Source organism: Hylobates moloch, unplaced genomic scaffold (assembly GCF_009828535.3).
Source record: "Hylobates moloch isolate HMO894 unplaced genomic scaffold, HMol_V3 SCAFFOLD_1, whole genome shotgun sequence".
NCBI classification, from domain to species: domain Eukaryota; kingdom Metazoa; phylum Chordata; class Mammalia; order Primates; family Hylobatidae; genus Hylobates; species Hylobates moloch.
The window spans coordinates 235,454,084-235,470,362 of NW_026652276.1; positions in this window are offsets into that span (position 1 = coordinate 235,454,084).

The following is a 16,279-nucleotide window of genomic DNA, read 5'->3' on the forward strand; positions in this document are numbered from 1 at the left end:
GGGGTAGGGGATGCTACTGGCATCTAGTGGTGGAGGATAGGAAGCTACTAAACATCACGCAACACACAGGACCGCCCTCCATGACAAAGGACCCGTGCAAAATGTCGATAGTGCCACTGTTGAGAAAACCGAATTAAGATCGTGTTGTAACTACATTTCAGTGGAATAAGACTTTGAAAGTTTCGACTGGGCACAGTGGCTCACGCCTGTAATCCCAACGCTTTGGGAGCCCGAGGCAGGTGGATCACTTGAGGTCAGGAGTTCGAGACCAGCCTGGCCAACATGGTGAAACTTCATCTCTTACTGAAAATACAAAAACTAGTTGAGCATGGTGGTGCGCACCTGTAATCCCAGCTACTCGGGAGGCTGAGGCACAAGAGTGGCTTGAACCAGTGAGGTGGAGGTTGCATTGAGTCAAGATTGCACCACTGCATTCCATCCTGGGTGACAGATCTAGACTCTGTCTCAAAGAAAAAAAAAAAAACGAAAAAGAAAGTTTCTTGCACATAACGCCTTGGTGGCTTGCTTGGGACAGCTTTCTTCCAAATGGGACTTGGCTTCTGTCATCATGCGGCTTTGCCAGCTATACAGATGGGGACAAAGCATATAGAGTATCCTGCTGCAGGTTCCATGGCTGAGCTAGCAAGAGTGGCACACATACCTCCAGCCATTGCCACTGGCCAGAACCTGGTCTCCTGACACCTCCGTAAGCTGCAAAGGAGACTGCTGGGTGATGTGGTCTTACACGTCCAAGAAAAGAAAATGGCATTGATGGTGTCTTGCCAATTTTTGCCATTTTTGGTTTTCAAAAAAAATCTTATACAAATTAAGATTAGTGTAATATAAAACAAAATTCTCAAAGATAATTTCAAAAAAAAAATACCCATTAGCTACTCAATAGATATTTGTTGAATTTGAAGTTACTGGCTTTATACATAGAGGATTAAGCGTATTCTTTTTCCCGCCTGGCCAAATGGTAAAACCCCATCTCTACTGAAAATACAAAAAAATTAGCCAGGCATGGTGGTGCACGCCTGGAATCCCAACTACCCAGGAGACTGAGCCATAAGGATCGCTTGAACCTGGGAGGCAGAGGTTGCAGTGACCTGAGATCACGCCAGTCTGGGCAACAGAGTGAGAGTCTGTCTCAAAAACAAACAACAACAACAAAGAAACAGCATTATTTTTAAAAAGCAAACACAAGGTACTTCTCCGAGGCATGTGAGGGATGTGTTAGATATCTTCCATTTGTCCCACTCCCCATGTCAGATCTGTACTCCATCCTGCTCCACCTTTTTCTCCGCCCCTGGGTGCTGACCTGAGCAGATTATATAAGTAGAATCCCTTGCACATTGGCTTCTAGGTGAATTTGGTCAATGGGGAGTACCAGCAGAAAGCTGGGCAATGAGGGGAGGGAGGAGAGAGGTATGAGGGTGTTTATTTCCCAGGTTCCTCATCAGCTTGCCTTGAGCTGGCAGAGGAGCCCATTCTATACAACTCTCTCCTTCCAGGTCCTGGGAATCTTTCCTTCCTCCCATCCCTTGGACCTAGGGGTGGTGAGGGCTCACCTGCTTCTCTCCACAGATCCCTTCACTCTCCATGCATCCTGCCTACATCTTTGAAAGTAGTTCCTTGATAAACCTTCTCAGATGATTGTAATTTGAGTGTGCTGCCCCCAGTGGTGACCCTGTTGTGATGGACAGGAAAATCTTACAGGGACAATGAGAAATTCTTAAAATATTGTGACTGCTCTCAAAAAACTAACAAATACTTGGATGCACAAGCCTAACACTAGTGGGATTCTGTAGAAATGCAGCAGACATTTAGAAAAGAGGTTCCGTGTGCCAGAATAGCTGGGGGAAACCTCTTGGATGGAATGGGCTGAAGGGAATAGTTATTGAAAGGACAGGAGAAACCACTGAAAAGAGGCCAGAATGCTGATATTGCCAAATAAAAGGGTGCACATTTTGGATATTAAATAACTGGTGATTTAAGGTAGAAATGGGGAATATTAAGAAATAATAGGCTGTGTCTAGCGTATGAAGATCTTGGGACCTCATCAGAGGAGGTTGTTGCATTTGAGACTTAGCAAAATTCTGTGGCTGTGAAAACAGAAAAGAAAATTGCTTACCAGCTATTTAAAGTTAAGTACTTTGTGACAAGCTGCCTGTGGGATTGACTGTTTACTCATGTTGTGGGTAAACAAAAAGACATATTGAATCTTAACTCAGATTTTAACCCCTGGTACCTGTGAGTGTGACCTTATTTGGAGATAGGGTCTTTGCCCACACCATTAAGATGAAGTCCTACTGGATGAGGATGGGACCCAAATCCAGTCACTGGTGTTCATATAAGAAGAAGAAAATTTGAACACAGACACCCGGGAGAGTGCCAGCTGATGACTGCGTCAAGGGTTGGGGTGATGTGTCTAGAAGCTGAGGAACACCAAGGTTGCGGCAGACACCAGAAGCTGGAAGAGGCCAGGACAGCCCCTCCCCTAATGCCTTCAGGGGAAGCACGGCCTGGCCACCACCTTCATCTTGGATTTCTGGCCTCCGGAACTGACAGAATGAATGTCTGTTGTTTAAGCTGCCAGTACGGGGCACTTTGGTACAGTAGCCCTAGCAAACTAACATTCTGTATGTCTGAAGGGTAGTCAAGAGGAAGCTAGAAATTAAGATGTCAGCCCATGTTTGGAGTGGATTTAAGCCAAACAGCATACTATGTGTGCCCTGCTAAAAATTATAATATCGAGAAATTGTTACAGCCTAAGAGTGACCCCAGGATTTTTAACTGACTTTGAGTGCCCAAGAACTGCGTGGTAAGTCTATTAAGATAAAATTATTTCAAGTCAATTATTTCAAAATTATTTCGTTTCTTTACATGTTTTCTCTTTTTTCCTATTAGCATATACACATCCCGTGGTCATTTGAAGCCCGGGTGGGTCTAGTGGTAAGCTTTCACTGCTAGGTTATGCTGTGGGAACTAACTCTCAAAGTTCAGTGGCTTAAACAAAGCTCACTTCTCACTCATGCGTCGGGCAGGCATGGCTCTGCTGCTCTTCTTTCTGGAACCTCTGCAGAAGGCATAGGCAGTTCTAGTGACCAAGGGGAAAGAAGAATGGCAGAACTGTGTAATAGCTATAAAACTTCTCTCTGGAATTCACACACATTCCATTTGAAAGTCAGTCTCATTGCCAAGCCTGATGTCAATGTGGTAGTGAATCTGTTCTTCCCACAGGGAGTCACTCCAATTCATGGCAGAGTGGGCAAGGGTGTGTCATCCTCTTCCTGGGAATACAGCAGATAACTGAGGACAGCAGTATGTTCTACCAATGTTCCCTCTCAGTCACAAATGTGAACGTATGTCCCTTCTGTACTCCACATCCATGTCTTTTGAGAAGAAATTGCAAAAATTCCACTCAATTATAGCATCAGGCCCAAAGTGTAGGCACTCTTGGGGGCCTCTACAGCAACTCTAGATGTGTCTTCTCTCAGTCTAGTAACAGATGGATGCCCCACTTCCCCGAGGTACGGTGGAGCTGGGAAAGATCCCTCCACTGAGAACAGGGAGAATGAATGCAGGCTGACCCAGTCGCTGGTCCAGAGCACTACGGGCATCCCTGTGGGTGGATGTGGGGAGGGTTCCCCACCTCAACTGTCTCTACCAGTTAAACTTCAATAAATTAAATTGCAGCTACACACAACTTCTGAATCTCATGACTGCACTCACAGGCACAAGGGTGAGGTTCGAGGAGTTGGCCTGTGAAGGTACTTGATCACTGTGGGGTGAGAACTCATGGGTGAAAGCTTTCCTTTCTTTGCCCCATTTTTTGAGACATTTCACCAGGCTCCTCAGAAAGGGCCCCATTGATCTTGCACTGAGTCCCATTGGGTGGCCAGTTTGGTCACACATCCCACGCTCCCTGTTTCACTCCCTGCACCTGCACCCCTGCTCCCTGGGGTCACTTTCCCAGTTAAACAATTTGCACACAGGCCCTTGCTCAGGCCCTGCTCTGAGAGGGGCAATTTGGAGAACCCAAGCCAGAGCCAAAGCAAGTCACAAGGCAAAGCCCGCAGTGAACAGGGCAAGAACTGTAATCCTACAGGAAAGCAACCCGTGGTGGGGAACAATACGCAACAAGCGACTGCGGTGGAAAAGTGTTGTTGTGGCTCGTTTCTTTGGTTGGGTTTTGGTTGTGGCTAAAGGCATGGTTCACAGTCCTCCGAGAGCATCTTAAGAGTTAGGATAATGCCATGGTTTCTAGTACATCACAGTGGACTTTCATTATTCAGAACTGTGTCATCTGCCCAGCAAGTAATTCCCTACAGTTTTCCAGAAAGTATTAATACGTTCACCAATTGCTGGTTCTTTAAAGTTAATGATTCTTCACACTCTGTTATCTACATTTGTCTGGGGCAGCTAAATTACTCCCAGTAACTTTGCACACACAACTGAGCACTAGCTTAAGTGACATCATTAGGTGGCATCTAGAAGCTGTACTTGTTCAGATTCTGTGAACCAGCAGGGAGACAGCCCAGCATGGGACTCATACCTGCATCTTCTCAGAAAGAGGCGTGCATACACAGAGGAACGGCTTCTTTTACAAAACAGTTGGTTTAGACCTAACCTTTGTAGGTCTAGCATAGAGATGGACAAGTCCTAGGACTAAAACGAAAATACAAATCTAGGAAATAACAAAATATTTTCTAAGTCAGGAGCGGCCAGCCTGTAGGGTGATTGAAGACTTCTATTGTTTCATTTATCTCCTTTGAAGCATGTGAAAATAAAACTGTTGTCACGAATTGCATTGGTCATTTGATTAAAAACACCTAGCAGCGTTAACATGCCAATTGACCCACTTGTTTACAGTAATTAAAAAATGAATGAATTAAGGATTCAAGTTTTGGAGAAGAAATTGTGCCCCATCTGCTTCTACTAGTGCTTTCTAACACCTTAATTAGATGGGCTACACTTAATTCCTGTGGGAATTCGTAGGTCCCAGGTGTAGGAAATACACACTGAAGTAAGACAGTCCTGAAATTTGGAGATTCCCTACAAATTGGGGCTACTCACCTTCCTGTAAGCAAGACCAAGTGTCTATCGAAGATATTCTCTGCTGGCAAATGATTTACGGCGCTGGCTTTTGGGAATCCGTATTCGCTCACCCACTCCCACCCCACAGATGCACCATGTGCTTTTCAGTCGCATGGAGGCTGAGAACAATGTAAAAAAATACTCCTGGCAGGATACCTGCTTAGATATTTTCAATCTTAGAAAAATCATTTTTTCACACCTGTAATCCTAACACTTTGGGAGGCCGAGGCAGGTGGATAGTTTGAGGTCAGGAGTTCAAGACCAGCTTGGCCAACATGGTGAAACCCTGTCTCTACTAAAAATACAAAAATTAGCCAGGTATGGTGGTGAGTGCCTGTCATCCCAGCTACTTGGGAGGCTGAGGCACGATAATCGCTTAACCCAAGAGGTGGAGGTTGCAGTGAACCGAGAGCATGCCACTGCACTTCTAGCCTAGGCAACAGAGTGACTCTGTCTTAATAAGAAAAAAAAAAAAAAGAAAGAAAAGAAAAATTATTTTTAATGGCACCAAGCAACACAACCTTTTTCTTTATTTGGTGGTTGTTCTGAGACGTTTCCCAGAGGTTAGGAATTTATATCCAAAAACAATGTTGACAAGCATGACAGTTTGGGGTTGAAGAGGAGTTGGGCTTGTTTGCAAAATATCTCTTTAATTTATCTCAGACATTTCACCAGCTAATTAATGAAGATCCCAAGCCAAGATCTAGTTCTGTATCGTAACACCCTGAAAAGATTTTAACAGCTTCTCTAACTCTAACTGCCTGATCTGTTGCTCCTGTTTAACGCTGTGTCCGTCTCCAAGATGACGGGAGTCAATCTCACTTCTTTCAGAGACTACACTAAGGCTGAGAAGCTGAGGCCCAAGGAATTCAAGTGACTTTCTCATTGTCACAATTACTGGCAGAGTCTGGGTTACACTCTCCTTTTTAGACTTATTCTAATTCATTCTTTAAAAACATTGAAAGAGTTTTAATTTCATATACAATAGAAACAGAAAAGAGGTAAACTCTATAAAAGTAATATTTACATTATGGAAAAATCTAACTTTAGGTTGAAAAGAGTATACAGATTTATATTTTTTGTAGCTTATACATATTTCTCTTTTGGAAGCGGTTGAAGTGGAAGAGACAATTTTATGTTTAATGTCTCGTGTCAGTTTTAATTTTCTGATTTAATTAGTTTCCTAATTAGAAGGGGTTAAATTAATTAACCTCATTATTTACTATATATTTAATGATTTCTCCTCTATAGGGAGTTACTTAATTTTCAATAATTGGAAAGCTTATGACAAGAGGGATTATTGCCAAGTCTTACACTTATTGTTTTGTGATCAGTGGCAGGAATAAGACAGATTAAGGGGAATTTTAGGTGAGATATCAGATACTTGCAAAGGTATTTCTCACTTGTTTTGAACCATAATGCATGTAAAAACTTGAGTTGAGACTCCATAATTTCTGTCCAATTTGAACTCAATGGATACGTCCTTTGTTTAAGGATAAGATCCATCCTAGAACATAGACTTCTATAAGAAATAGCCCTGTCACATGATCTCAGTTATAGACAATAAAATAATCATGACGCATCAAAGAATACTAAATAACTATAATGAAAAGGAGAGTTTCTGAAACTATCATCTGGTGTAAATGGCATAATAAAATATTTAGTTTTTCCTCAGACTTGCCAGTGGACTAAATGGATGACATTTTGGGAAGACATAATAGATTGATAAGCCTATCAGCTATATGGCTTGAGGAAATCAATAAGCCATATTATTTCATGTTTATAAATGTAAACAATTTGTGGATACTTATGTTTTCATGTAGCGATGTGTTTTCCAAGAGCAAAAATGAGGCTGCATCTACAAAATGGCTGAATTTGCCTTGTCTTCCCACTTTAGAAGGGCCTCTGCACGGAGATTTGAGCAGCCAGCCCTCTGCAGGCAGACATGGATAGAGACAGGACACTGTTGCCCATTTCTCCCTGTCTCTGCATTGCCCCTTATCCACAGCACTACCTGGGAGAGATCCTGATCCATCAGGAGGTTATGTGAGTAAAGCTTGGGTACTGGTATAGTTTAAAACACAAGCCCAACGCATGTAGTCCAGTGAAGTGATCTGATGATAGGATATCCGCTGTAGTTGAACAAACCTGTACTAAGCACGTAGGTGCGTTGCATATAGGCTTTGTGTTGCAGTCAAGGCCCGTCCATGGAGTGACTGCGTTCCAGCCTGTAAGTAGCATATCAAATGCCAACGTGAGTTGCGTAGAGTAATGGAATTCAAAGTGTGAGATGCAACGGAGACAGGGATGTTTCAGGAGGTTGTCTTAGAGGAGGGGTCTTGAGAGACCTTCGAAGATCAACAGGAAGAGAAGGATGCCTGTTCCCTTTGGAAGAGAAGCCTGAGCAGAGGCCTGGGCTTGGGAATGAGCATGGTGGGGTGGCAGGACTAGCAGTCAGCTCCTGCCTGGAGGAAGATGTTGCAGGATGGAGCGCGGGAGACACGTACAAAGAAGCAGGTTGGAGACCTTCGGGGAAAAGCTTTATATGAAGAAATGACTGTTCATATTTCTCATAGATTAGAATCCTACTATTTTAAATTCCTATCAGAAAAATTTACAGGCTGAAGTTGAGACAGTAAAAACTGGTATTCCATTTGATTCCATTTGGAAAATATCTGCCCCTATTCTGTTTATTTTATTTTATTTTTTATTTTATTGAGACAAGGTCTCACTCTGTCGCTAAGGGTGGAGTGCAGTGCTGCAATCTCGGCTCACTGCAACCTCCGCCTCCCGGGTTCGAGCAATTCTCCTGCCTCAGCCTCCCAAGTAGCTGAGAGTACAGATGCGTGCCACCACGCCTGGCTAATTTGTGTATTTTTAATAGAGACGGGGTTTCATCCTGTTGGCCAGGCTGGTCTCAAACTCCTGACCTCAAGTGATCTGCCGGCCTTGGCCTCCCAAAGTGCTGGGATTACAGGTGTGAGCCACCATGCTTGGCCTGCCCCTATTCAGTGTACAATAGCAGGCAAAGTAGTGCTGCTAGTTCCACAATATCCAAAAAAGTACTAGCTAGACAATGCTGACTCAATGCTCTGGTTCCAAAATGTCCCATAGTTTCCCACCACTTGTAGACTGAAGTTCAATCACCTTAGCCTGCCTTTCAGAGAACCCTCTAAGCTGTTGCTTTCCACCATACACCCCACCTTTGTACGCCATAGCCCAAGCACACTAGGCCCACGTCCTCCCACTCTCAGCAGACTAGACTACAGTACTTGACTCTCCAAACACATCCAGAACTTTCCCACCGCAGCCATGGCTGTGTTCCATCACCAGCAACACTCTGCACACATGCACCTGTGCAAATCGCACCTGCTCTTCCTATGGCCAACCTTAGATGTCCCATTTCATGAAACATCTCTGATGCCTTGAGAAAGAATTTCTTTGGTCTCTTCTACTGTGATTTACATAAATATAAATTAATTATATAACTGGCGGCTCTTTGGCTTGGATCAAGGATGACTAACTCAACCACATGTGAGAGAGTTCATCTCACCCAACGTAATGGCTTGGTGTGGTGCTGCTGTGAACCATTTTCAGGGCAAGGAGTACAAACAAGGCTGGAGGGAGCCTCAAATGTGAGAGCTTGCCTTCATCCCAATACTTATATTTAAAGTATCAAAAAGACTGTATTCTAAAATACTTTGCCATCTCATCACCACCACCACCCCACTCCCAACCCCTCCAGTACTAAAACAAGTTTTTGTTTTTAAGACAGCGCCTTCCTCTGTTGCCCAGGCTGAAAGTACAGTGGAGCCATCACAGCTCACTGCAGCCTCAACTTCATAGGGCCCAAGCAACCTTCCCACCTCAGCCTCCCAAGTAGATGGGACCACAGGCACACACCACCAGCTACTTTTAAAATTTTGTGTAGAAATGGGGTCTCAGGTCAGCTACGGTGGCTCATGCCTGTAATCCCAGCACTCTGGGAGGCTGAGGCCGGCAGATCACTTGAGGTCAGGAGTTTGAGACCAGCCTGGCCAACATAATGAAACCCTGTCTCTACTAAAAATACAAAAGTTAGCCAGGCATGGTGGCAGGCACCTGTAATCCCAGCTACTCCAGGAGACTGAAGCAGGAGAATCGCTTGAACCCGGGAGGCGAAGGTTGCAGTGAGCTGTGGTGGTGCCGCTGCACCCCAGTCTGGGTGACAGAGCAAGACTCTGTCTCACAACAGAAGAAAACAAACAAACAAACAAAAAGGGAAATGGCGTCCACTGTGTTGCCCAAGCTGGTATCGAACTCCTGAGCTCAAGCCATGCTCCTGCCTTGGCCTCCCAAAGTGCTAGGATATCAGGCGTAAGCCACTGCACCTGGCCTAAAACAAGTTTTATTTTCCCTTAACACATATTCTCTTCCATATTTAGTATGAGGCCTGATGTCAAATGGTTGATGAGTAAATATTTAAGGAAAGGATGGATGCATTTTGAATGAATTAACATCACTGCCAGGGATTTTTCACCTTTTAGGGCCTCTTTAAAGATAATCATCATAATACAAATTTAAAACTTATTCTAACAAGGTTTCCTTGTTCTATTTCATTATACTTTACAGCTGGGGAAACACATTTGGGAAGGTTAGATCAGGGGTCAGCAAACATTTTTCTTGAAAGGCCCAGGTAGGAAATATTTTAGGCATTGTGGTTTATGCAATCTCTCTTGTGACTTCTCAACTCTGCTATTGCAGTGCGAAAGCAGCCACAGACACTCTGTGTAAAAATGAGCAAGACTGTGTTCCAATAAAACTTTATGTACAAAACCAGGCAGCAGGCCAGAGTTAGTCTTTGGGCCTTGATTTGCTGACCCTGTGTTAGGTTTTCCAAGGTCACACACTAGCAAGTGGAAGAAACAAAGAAAGACTAAAACCCAACAGGTGTTCACTAACTAATGAGCCTCTTGACCCCCGTACAGCACTCTCCCTGCTTCACTGTGATAACTCTGCGGTCTCAGGAGGTCTGTCTGAATGCTTGACCATCAGGCAAACAAGGGAATTAGGGCTAATTAATTAGTCAAGACTTTGAAATCCACTGAGAAATGGGGCCTCATATTAAGTGCAAACTATCATCCTAAGTAATATATTTGTGGCACTTTCATTAAATTTTCTCTCAAATCTTGAAAAATAAGTATCTCCTAGCTGCCAAGATTTTCATCTTAGTATAATTATGAAGCCTCCCCAAATAATCATTTTCCAGTTTGCGATACTCAGTGGGGTACAATGCCAGCTGCAGAGACTGGATGGAGCTGTTTAATTTGAGACTTATTAGCACAGCACAGGTGAAAATGAAGAAAGTCTTAGTGAAATGTGCTCATCGTATGTTAGATATAAAAGCTTATTGTTTAGTGAAGCTCATGGAATAAAAGAAGAGCAGCAATTTAAAAGCAGTTAATTCAATGTCTATCAAGATAAATATAGGAATTTTAGGGACATTTTTCACAGCTATTAATAGAAACGATTTTTATTAGGAAAAAGGCAGATATTTCAACATGTTATAATCATTTTGGGGGAAGGGCAGTTCTTTTTTTTTTTTTTTTTCTGGAGACCGAGTATCACTCTGTTGCCCAGGCTGGAGTGCAGTGGCATGATCTCGGCTCACTGCAACCTCCACCTCCCAGGTTCAAGCGATTCACGTGCTTCAACATCCCAAGTGGCTGGGACTACAGGTGCCCACCACCATGCCTGGCTAATTTTTGTGTTTTTAGTAGAGATGAGGGTTCATCATGTTGTCCAGGCTGGTCTCGAACTCCTGACCTCAGGTGATCCACCCACCTCAGCCTCCCAAAGTGCTGGGATTACAGGTGTGAGCCACCGTGCTGTGCCGGTTTTGGTTTTTTGTGACAGAATCTCACTCTGTCACCCAGGCTAGAGTTCAGTGGCATGATCATGGCTCACTGCAGCCTCAACCTCCAAGGCTCAGGTGATTCTCCCACCTCAGCCTCCCAAGTAGCTGGGACTACAGGTGCTTCCCACCATGCCCAGCTAGTTTTTTGTATTTTTTTTTTTTTTTTTAGAGGTGGAGTTTCACCACATTGCCCAGCTGGTCTGAAACTCTGGGGCTCAAGCAATCCATCCACCTTGGCCTCCCAAAGTACTGGGATTACAGCCATGAGCCGCCATGCCTGGCCTATTTTAACCATTTTAATGAACGACATATTCACCAAAGAGAAAATGGTCACAAAATGAGGTGTGTGGCTCCTTAAATGAATTAAAATACATTTTTAAAGTCTTTTTACATGAATAAATATTTGAGCTTTAAGCTTAGAGCAAATTTAGAAACTGCAAATCTAAAAGGGCGTCTGTGAGTCACTTCTTGTTAGGAACTTTCTACTCCCAGTTAATTCTCAAGACAAATTTTCAAAGATGTTATAAACCCAACCATATAGAATTTCTAACACTCTGCTACATTTCATTAATAGAGTTCACAAGTAATTCTCTCCTCGGTGGTAAATTGGTTCATTTTTTTCATTTAAAAACATACTACTCCTTAGAAAGACAAAGACCATAGTAAGAATATTATTAGGCAGCTAGGTGCAGTGGCTCACGCCTGTAATCCCAGCACTTTGGGAGGCCGAGGCCGGCAGATCACTTGAGGTCAGGAGTTTGAGACCAGCCTGGCCAACATGATGAAACCCCGTCTCTACTAAAAATACAAAAATTAGCCGGGTGTGCTGGCAGGCGCCTGTAATCCCAGCTACTCCAGAGGCTGAAGCAGGAGAATTGCTTGAACCCAGGAGATGGAGGTTGCAGTAAGCTGAGATCACGCCATTGCCCTCCAGCCTGGGTGACAGAGTAAGACTCCATCTCAAAAAAAAAAAAAAAGGAATATTATTGGTCAAGAATATGGAGGGGAAAGGATGAATCAAAAAGAAGCTCACAGGAAAGAAGCATGCAGGCTGGGCACGGTGGCTCACGCCTGTAATCCCAGCACTTTGGGAGGCCGAGGCGGGTGGATCACCTGAGGTTGGGAGTTCAAGACCAGCCTGGCCAACATGGAGAAACTCTGTCTCTACTAAAAATACAAAATTAGCCGGGCATGCCTGTAATCCCAGCTACAGGGATGCTGAGGTAGGAGAATCGCTCGAACCCAGGAGGCAGAGGTTGCAGTGAGCCGAGATCGTGCCATTGCACTCCAGCCCGGGCAACAAGAGTGAAACTCTTTCTCAAAAAAATAAATAAATACATACATACATAATAAAAAAAAGAAGCGTGCATTGACTGGGTAGCCTTGACTTTCTGCTATTTCCACTGGCGTATAAGACGCCCTCATTGGATGCCTGCTGAGAATACTGGTGTATCGTCTTGCTCCTGTTACTCACATGCTCACGTAGAGGACGGCGTCTGCACCATACCTGTGGAGGGAAGGGAAATAAGACTATGAAGAGCAAAGACAAAGAACAGTTACGTCTACAACGCCTTGTCCAGGCAACATTCCAGTGATTCAGTGATTTAATAGAGTCCCGAATAATTTTGGTATCTTTCTAAGTGAGAGAATTTACTTAGTCCGTTTACCTATATGGGGCAGCTATGTGAACTTTAGAAGAAGTATTTAAAAAATCAGGAGAACATGCAGATAGTGTTGGATTCAGTTGTACGTTACATTCCTGCAAAGATGTTCAGCGTGTTGGATGTGTGTTGAAGGGGAGGAAAATATCTCTCTTTCTCCCTTTCTAAGTTTTCAGCTGGGCTCCTGTAGCAAAAGACAGATTGACAACAGGAAAGTATACAAACTTTAAAAGTCTTACATGACACAGGGGCCTTCATAAGGAAATGAAGACCCAAAGAAATGGTGAAATCTGAGCATTTTTATGCTAGGTTTGATGAAGAGCAACAGAGGGGAGAAGTGAGAGGACAAAGGGTCTGAGCTAAGCACAGTGAGCTTGACAGTAAGAGCGCTCTTTTCCCTGGAGTCCAGGGAGGGTGCCTCTCACCTGAGGAACTAATGACCTCCTTCAGGAGAGAAGAGGGAAAGTCAGACTCCTTCCTGCCATTTCTCAAATGCCTGCAGCTTAAAATATTCACTATGTCAAGCTGCCCTATTTTGGGGTAGCAGGTCCTGAACACCACTGCAGAGAAACATCATAAAAACTGGAACTAGGGCCAGGCACGGTGGCTCATGCCTTTTGGGAGGCCGAGGTGGGTGGATCACTTGAGGTCAGGAGCTCGAAACCAACCTGCCCAACATGGTGAAACCATGTCTCTACTAAAAATACAAAAAAATTAGCCGGGCATGGAGGCGCGCACCCATAGTCCCAGCTACTCCGGTGGCTGAGGCAAGAGAATTATTTGAACCCAGGAGGCGGAGGTTGCAGTGAGCCCTAGATCATGCCACTGCACTCCAGCCTGGGCAACAGAGTGAGACTCTGTCTCAGAAAAAAAAAAAAAAAAAAAAAAGAGACACTGGAATTTTATGTCTTATTTTAGGTTTTATAATTTACGTATCTCATTCCATTTATCCATGACACACTCAGTAGAATCAGAGAAAGAAGTGTCACTTATTCTTTTTAGTGCTAGTATTTAAAAAAAGATCCATCAGAGCTTAGCATGCTTGAGCCTCAGTACCCCAGTGCTTGCCAGTTTGCTATCCTGTGATGTTCTGGGCAGTCGCTCTTGGAATCTGTCATAGGAATAGCTACTTATATGCTCAGTCAGATAGTTTCAGATATGAAATTATTAATCCCAGCCTTTTGAATGCTAAAGGAAGATTCCAAACGGCAAACAAAAACAGGAGACTTTGCAGGGACTTGAGCTGCTTGATGCCAAGACAGTCGTTTTCTCCCTTTCTCCACACTTGCTTCTCAGTTTTTTCCTTGGCTTTGTTTTTCTTTAGTCTTTTTTTTTTTTTTTTTTTTTGGAGACAGAATCTCGCTCTGTTTCCCAGGATGAGTGCAGTGGCATGATCTAGGGCTCACTGCAACCTCCGCCTCCTGGGTTCAAGCGATTCTCCTGCCTCAGCCTCCCTGAGCAGCTGGGATTACAGGTGTCTGCCACCATGCCCAGCTAATTTTTTGTATTTTTAGTAGAGATGGGGTTTCACCATGTTGGCCATGGCTGGTCTCGAACTCCTGACCTCAGGTGATCCACCAGCCTCAGTCTCCCAAAGTGCTGGGATTACAAGCATGAGCCACTGTGCCCAGACTTGGCTTTCTTTTTCGAATCCTCTCTTCTATCTTGCTTGACTCAATACTCTTCTTCCTTCTCATTTCCTTAGTGATAAGATGGGAGACATGCAGACATTTTAGCTGGTAAAGCAAAACATGCTAAAGGAAGTTAAATTAGGAGAATTTGATGTGAATACATGACTGTTTTCACCCTGCATCTTGCAATAATAATTTGGTTGATTATAATTAAGCATTTTGTTAGGATATTCATTCTTACTGGCAAAAAAAAAAAAAAAAAAAATTCATGCTTATCTACACTGCCCCTCCTGTGCCTTGATGGGCCACTATTGCCACTATGAGCTTACATCAAGTTCCCAGACCTGTTTTTCTTGAATTCCCTCCAATAATCATCATCTTAGGCTGCCTTGGAGCTCACTTGCCTATCCTTCTTCTTACAACTGTAGGGGGCCTCTTACTACTGTTACCGGAAAGTGGTCCTGATCCAAAGCCCAAGAGAGGGTTCTTGGATCTCATGCAAGAAAGAATTCAGGGCGAGCCCGTAAAGTGAAAGTACATTTATTAAGAAAGTAAAGGAATGGAGAATGGCTACTCCATAGGCAGAGCAGCCCTGAGGGCTGCTGGTTGCCCATTTTTATGGTTATTTCTTGATGATAAGCTAAACAAGGGGTGAATTATTCATGATTCCCCTTTTTACACCATATAGGGTAACTTCTCAACTTTACCATGGCATTTGTAAACTGTCATGGTGCTAATGAGAATGTAGCAGTGAGGACGACCAGAGGTCACTCTTGTGGTCATCTTGGATTGGGTGGGTTTTAGCCGGCTTGTTTATTGCAAATTGTTTTATCAGCAAGATCTTTATGACCTGTGTCTTATGGCGACCTCCTATCTCATCCTGTGACTTAGAATGTCTTAACTGTCTGGGAATGCAGCCCAGTAGGTCTCAGCCTTATTTTACCCAGTCGCTATTCAAAATGGAATTGCTCCGGTTCCAACGCCTCTGACACTACTCCTATGCCCTGTGATTAAAGCCAGTAGAAAACTACAACCTATGACTAGTCAAGGTGCTTGCTATGGGCAAAGGAAATACGGACTGTGTAACACAAGAAAGTAGTTATAAATTCCAATTAGGGGTCGGGCGCGGTGGCTCACATCTGTAATCCCAGCACTTCGGGAGGCTGAAGAGGGTGGATCACTTGAGGTCAGGGGTTCAAGCCAAGCCTGGCCAACGTGGTGAAACCCTGTATCTACTAAAAATACAAAAATTAGCCAGGTGTGGTGGCGCGCACCTGTATGGCGAGCTACTCAGGAGGTTGAGGCAGGAGAATCGCTTGAACCCGAGAGGTGGAGGTTGCAGTGAGCCGAGATTGCACCACTGCACTCCAGCCTGGACAACAGAGTGAAACCCTGCCTTAAAATATAAATAAGTGAAAAAATTCCAATTATGACCACATGACTAGTTGCAGAAACAAAGGCTGTCATAGCTATGAGTGTTTCTTCCTTATTTCGCTATGAAGATGTATATGTAGGTATAGCCAACGTTTTCTTCCTTTCTCATCTTCCATCCCCCTGTAATCTAACATAAGATGTGTAAAGTAGTTAACCTCGTATCTCTGTGTCTGGCTTACAGGATGCCAAAGGGGGAATGCAACTCAATTAGAAGTGGAAGCAGCAGCATCTAACTTTGAATAAAGGGTCTTTGTATCCAGTTTTGGGGGAGAGAATCACATGTTTTCAGTTGTATGAAGGATAATGGCTTTATGATAGGTGGCAGAAGCATGGTTTTGCTACCATCTATGTTTGGAAGTTAAGCACGGCTGAAAGTGGTGGCTTTGTATGCCAAGTGGACAAAAGGAGGATGGTGCTGGAATTGTATTGTGTCAATTTAGCCAAGTAGGAGCTACATTTCCCAGAGTTCCCTTCTCTGCATGGTTTGGGGTTAGCATGGGCCACAGAGACATTTGTTGAAGATTTGGAAGGCAGAAGTGGAACAGCAGCCGTTCTCTTTT